Source organism: Pteronotus mesoamericanus, unplaced genomic scaffold, assembly GCF_021234165.1.
Source record: "Pteronotus mesoamericanus isolate MK-2021 breed Mesoamerican mustached bat unplaced genomic scaffold, CSHL_Meso_final contig_59, whole genome shotgun sequence".
Classification (NCBI taxonomy): Eukaryota; Metazoa; Chordata; class Mammalia; order Chiroptera; family Mormoopidae; genus Pteronotus; species Pteronotus mesoamericanus.
The window spans coordinates 100,249-105,971 of NW_026555206.1; positions in this window are offsets into that span (position 1 = coordinate 100,249).

Here is a 5,723-nt window from a genome sequence, read left to right on the forward strand (position 1 = left end):
TTATAGCACTGTGACTATTAAGGATTTATACAACATTTTAATGTTTCAACACTGCAAGTGAATGTGGGATGACAATAAGATGACAAATTCTATTTCCCACAGAGGTCAGAGGAAGGTGACATCAGATGAGGAGGGGCTCAGGAGGCATTTACCAAGAGTGAGGAGGCAGGAGCTTGGTCTGAAAGGTATTTTAGAGTTGGTAGTGGCTTGAGGAGAAGGGAGATGAGTGGAGACTCTGGGATAAAGTATTAGAGGCTCAACCGTGGTTGGGTTGAAAGGCTTGTATTGGGAACTTTAGAAGAAATTTTCACTTGTGACAAATCCCATGGAGTATCTACGACCCAGGCACAGTGTAAGAAGAAGCAGCATGGCACAATAGTCAAAATATGAAAACAATCTATGTGTCCATCAATGGATGAATGGATATAGAAGATGTGGAATTAGAATATTATTCAGCCATGAGAAAGAAGGAAATCCTGCCATTTACAATGATTTGAATGAAGCTCGAGTGCATTATGCTAAGTGAAATAAGTCTGACAGAGAAAGACAAGTAACTGTATGACTCCACTTTTATGTGGACTCTACAAAAACTGAACTCAAAGACAGTTAAATGGCAGTTTCCAGGGGCTCAGGTTGGGGAAGGTGAGATGTTGGTGTTGGGAAAATTTCCCAAGGTGTACTCAAACTGACCTCCAAAGGAGAGCAGGGCTGAGATATGGGGGACTCTGGCCCAAGAAGCCTTCCGATTTGCCCCAGATGGGAGTCATTCCAGACACTGTTTGCCTGTCAAGGAAAGGGGGAGGTGATTCTCTTTAGTGGGGAATGCCCTAAGTGCCCATGATCCATGGCTTTTATTGAGAGGGTTGCAAGTGGGGAATATGTAGCAGGAATGTATAAGTAATCTAATTACATCAGTAATTTAAGATTACAGACAATAGGTGATGTTTAAAGAAGACAATGGCAGGAACACACCGAATTGCTTGGGCCTGAGATGAGTAAACATTATGGCGCCAGATGGGATTTGAGTCAGGGTCCAGGAATTTTATAAATTTATTTCCCAGACTTGAGCTGGTTATCTGATATAAGATTGACAGAGGTTGAGGGAGAAACAAAACATGCTGCAAGGAGTATAATTTACTTCTAAGTCTGATTTCCCACAGGGGCCCTCAGAGTTATTATCGGGTTCTTCCTATCAACTGCATTACCAGTGTTCAGGCCAAGACTTATGGAGTCTCTCCCAGGCCCCAGCTTGCACAGGACTGCAGTCCTTGATACCACTCAAAGTGACCCCCTACACTGAGAGACCAAAGAAAGGCTGGCAATTTCAAAATTAAACAGAGTTTAATACATTAAGGGAACTTATGGACAGAATCAGTCTTGGGCAGTAGCAAGATGGGGGATCTCCATACCTGAAAGGAAATGGATTTGAGACATAGAGACTCCAAGAGCCCAGGTGGCTTGTAGCCAAACGGAATGTGCTTGTTATGACATATATGTTTCAAAACAGTAGCCAGCTTAACAGGTCCATTGATCTATATAAGAACATTCCTTTCAGGTGATGTGGGCCTACCTTTTCCAAGATGAGCTGGTGGTCACTGAAAGCAACTTGCTTCTTAAGATGGCATCTGTCCCATCAGGTACCAGAAACCATTTGCCTGATGGTTGGTCAAAGGGTACAAACTTCCATTTAAATAATGAAGAGATTCTGCGGATCAGTTGTACAGCATGGGTAGTATAGATAATAATACTGTAGTATATACTTGAAAGTTGCTAATAAAATTGATCTAAAATTTTCTCACCACAAAAAGGAAATGGTAATTTATTATACAGCATGACAGAGGTGTTAACTAATGCTATGGTGGTAATCATTTTGCAGTACATAAGTGTATCAAATCAGCACATTGTACACCTTAAATGTCATGTTATAAGTCAATTGTATCTCAGTAACGCTGGGGGAAAAGTCCAGCTGGTATGGCTCAGTGGATTGAGTGCTGGCCTGTGAATAAAGTCGTCACTGGTTCAGTTCCCAGTTAGGGCACATGCCTGGGTTGCAGGCCATGACTCCAGTGGGGGTATGGGGAAGCAGTCACACACTGATGTTTCTCTCCCTCTCTCCCTCCCTTCCCTTCTCTCTAAAAATAAATAAATAAAATACATTTTTTTTAAAAAGCTGGGAAAAAGGCATTGTGATAGACACTCAGTCCCTGGGCTGCAAGGTCTATTTCCTTCTTACCATGACATCTTCATGAAAAAGGTTTTGGAAAAATAAGAAAGAGGGACTGTGCTCTGAGTTTGGTTCATGTCGTCCCTCGATGCAGAGAAATGTGGGTAGGTAAATAATTCAGTGGGAAGAAGAAAGCAAGCAGAGGGAACATAGGAGTTTACAAACCCAGAAATCTGCATCAAAGTTGGAGCTGGATGTCCTACAATATAGGAGGTTGTGTCAGACCTATTTGATGACACTGTCACAGGACAGTGTGAAATTCAGAAGTCCTCAGGGAAATAACTTGTCAAATTAGATTTCATAAAAATGAAGTTTTTGAGCATTAGGGAAGAAAAAGGTAAAAGATAAGTGAAAGAAAATATTTGCAATGTCCAATTGAATGAACCATGATTAATAAAAAAGCAACAAAAACCCCAGTTGTAAATGCACAAAGTATAAGGAGAGAAATAAACACATGTAATGTAAGAGATGGGGAAGAAATCAAGACAAATGAGAGTCTGCATGTTTTGAGAAATAAAAACTTTAAACAAATGTAATATTGTATTTGGCAAACAGATGTCTGAAACAAACAACAGAAGTTCCTTCTTAAAATCCCAGGCAGGCAAAGATGTAAGGAAATGGGCATTCCCAAATACAGCTAGTGTGATTTGGAACGAAAATTCTGGAGGAAACTTTGGGTCATTGTTCTTGAAATTTAAACATCATATTTGCCTGGCTCCACCAAGACAAGGTGGGGATGCTTTGCTCCCAGACTTGTGGGTCAGGTGGCTAGCCCAGGTCTGAGAAGGGCAGGAGGGCAAGGTACGTGTCTGCTGAGTGGATCAAGGTGGGGTGGGGGGAACTCTTGGGAAAACCCACATATGTCCTTGGCCACTGAAGAGCAGAGCTCTCCTCCTGTCACCAAGGTTGAGGGTGTTACCTCTGGGGCTTGTTCAGGAGCCCCCACAGGATGGCACAGAAACATAGGGGTTGCAAGAAGTCCTGCCCTTCACAAGCCATGGCTGCAACTGCTGAGCCAATCATGACAGTCTAAGAGGACTATTCATACCCCTAAGTTACAGGGGTGGAAACTGAGGCTCATGCAGGTGAGGTCTCTTCTGAATATCCGCCCCCCGCACCCAGCCCCAGTATAAAGCAGACCATGTCTCAGGGCAGGATGGGAACCACAGGTGTGGCTGGTACCATTTCCCTCCACTTCACTGTGGTAAACAGCTGAATCGTGCCTCCACCCAGCCCTGGGCCTCATCCTTGTTCTCTGGAGGGACTGTTCTTAGGGATATGAGGATCCTGGAGACAGCCTCTCCTTCAGTCTGAGTTGTCCATATTCTCCAGGAAAACTGGTCCAGACCCCCATTCTACACAGGCTCCCTGGAAGCCCCTCTGGGAAGGACAGGAGGCCCCAGCTTCTCCTTGAGTTTTCTTCCCAGGCTTCCCCTCCACGGGTTCTGACCACAACCATTGTGCCCCTTTCCTCCTCTTAACAGGAGGAGGCAGGTCTCTTGGTATTTTTAGGTGACTTAAGCCCAAATGGACTATTCTATTCTCCTCTTTGGGCTGAAGGATCCCCTAAGACAGCCTCAGGGTGTTGATCTGGCTAGGCTGGCCACATCTAGGCTGGCCACATCCACAAACACCCCTCATCTAGGGTCACTTGGCCTCTCCCAGGAGGTGCTGCTGCTTGCTCCACCTCCTTGTGCAGACTTCTAAAAGGTTTCTCTGAACACTCTCTCTTTAAAAAAAAAATCATCTTATAATGACCTTTTGGATTTTGACATCAAAGCATTCAGAGTTTCTGAGTTGTAAGATATTTTATTTTTTTTAAATTTTTATTATATATTTTTTACATTACTTCTTAGTCCCCTTATACCCTCTTCCCCACCAGCAATTACCACACCATTGTCCATGTCCATGAGTCCTTTTTGCTTTTTGCTCAATCTCTCTGCCCCCTAACCTCTCCTCACCACTAATGGTCATCCTGCTCTCCATCTACAACAAAATATTAGCAAACCAAATACAGCAATGCATCAAAAAGATCATACACCATAACAAAATGGGATTTATTCCAGGAATGCAAGGTTGGTACAACATATGCAACTCAATAAATGTGATTCACCACATAAACAAGATGAAGGATAAAAACCACATGATCATATTAATAGAGTCATAAAAAACATTTGATAAAATCCAGCACCCATTTTTTTATAAAACTGTCTGCAAAGTTGGAATAGAGGGATCACACCTAAACATAATAAAGGCCATACATGTCAAACCCACTGCCAGCATCATACTCAATGAACGAACTGAACTAATAAGATATTTTAATTTGTTTCTATCTCATTTCTATTTCTCCTCTTTCTTTGTGTTTCATTTTCCACTTCTAACTTTTTGAGCTGCATGTTAGTTCCAGTGGCATCTAGATCCAAAATTTACTCAAGAGGAAGTCACACTGACCTCCTCCCATGACCAACCTGGAATTACAACTAAATTGTGGAGAAATAACCTGGAACAAACAATTCAACAATAGCAAGAGAGGAGTCTTATAACCCTGGACAGACAGAAGAATCAGCTGTAGCACAACCTAGCTGGCAAGGAGTGTGGCAGAGACTACAGAAGGAGGGCAGGGCACCCACAGGTGGCAGCACCAAAAGGATATTGAAGTGGCCAGTTGGATCCCCCTTAGATGACAGGGTTATAAACCATAAGTGAGGATCTCCAACCTATATCATCAGAGCTGAAAAAGAACACAGATAACAACTATCTGTGAAAAGCAACAGAGTTGATCTCTGCCAGAGAAAGGCAGCTGGAGACACAAAGAACCATTTAAAGGGCCAACACATTAATTTTTATTTGCAGCCACTTACCCTGGTCTCTGGAAAAGGCAGGGACAGTGTGGGCTGGAGATTCCTGAGGATAAGGCATCTGAATAGGGAATGAGGCTCTGGGTAGAGAACTGAGAGTAGCCAGTGGGCTCCCAGTGCTGACTCCTCCCCCTTACGGCAGCAGCCATCTTGATGAGGCAGACCACTCCCTTGAGCAACAACAGTGAGAGAGGACCCAATAGCCCCGCCCCCAGGAGGGACTGGGTCCTGGCCTGGTAGTACTAAAGCCTGACTGCTGAGTAGGGTGTGAGAGCAACAGATAATAGATCTCTGGCTAATGGGGATACAGATAGGTCTAGAGAAACTTGAGGAGAGACTGAGGCAGAGACTTCAGGGAAAGAATGGAGAGTGTATTCAGCGGGATCTAAGTGTTGACTCGTCCCACATACAGCAGCAGCCATCTGGCTCAGGTAGACCACTCCCCTGAGTGGCAGCAGCTTGAGAGAACCCAATAACCTTGTGCCCAGGAGAGACTCGGCCCTGCCCTGTGCTGTCTAGACCAGCCTGCTCTGCAGAGTGATTAGACTAACAGCTGAAGTAGACAGCCACAGACAATAGATTCCTGGAAGTCTTGAACAGACTGCCTAAGGTCAGACGGGGTTAACATCTGACATCACCAG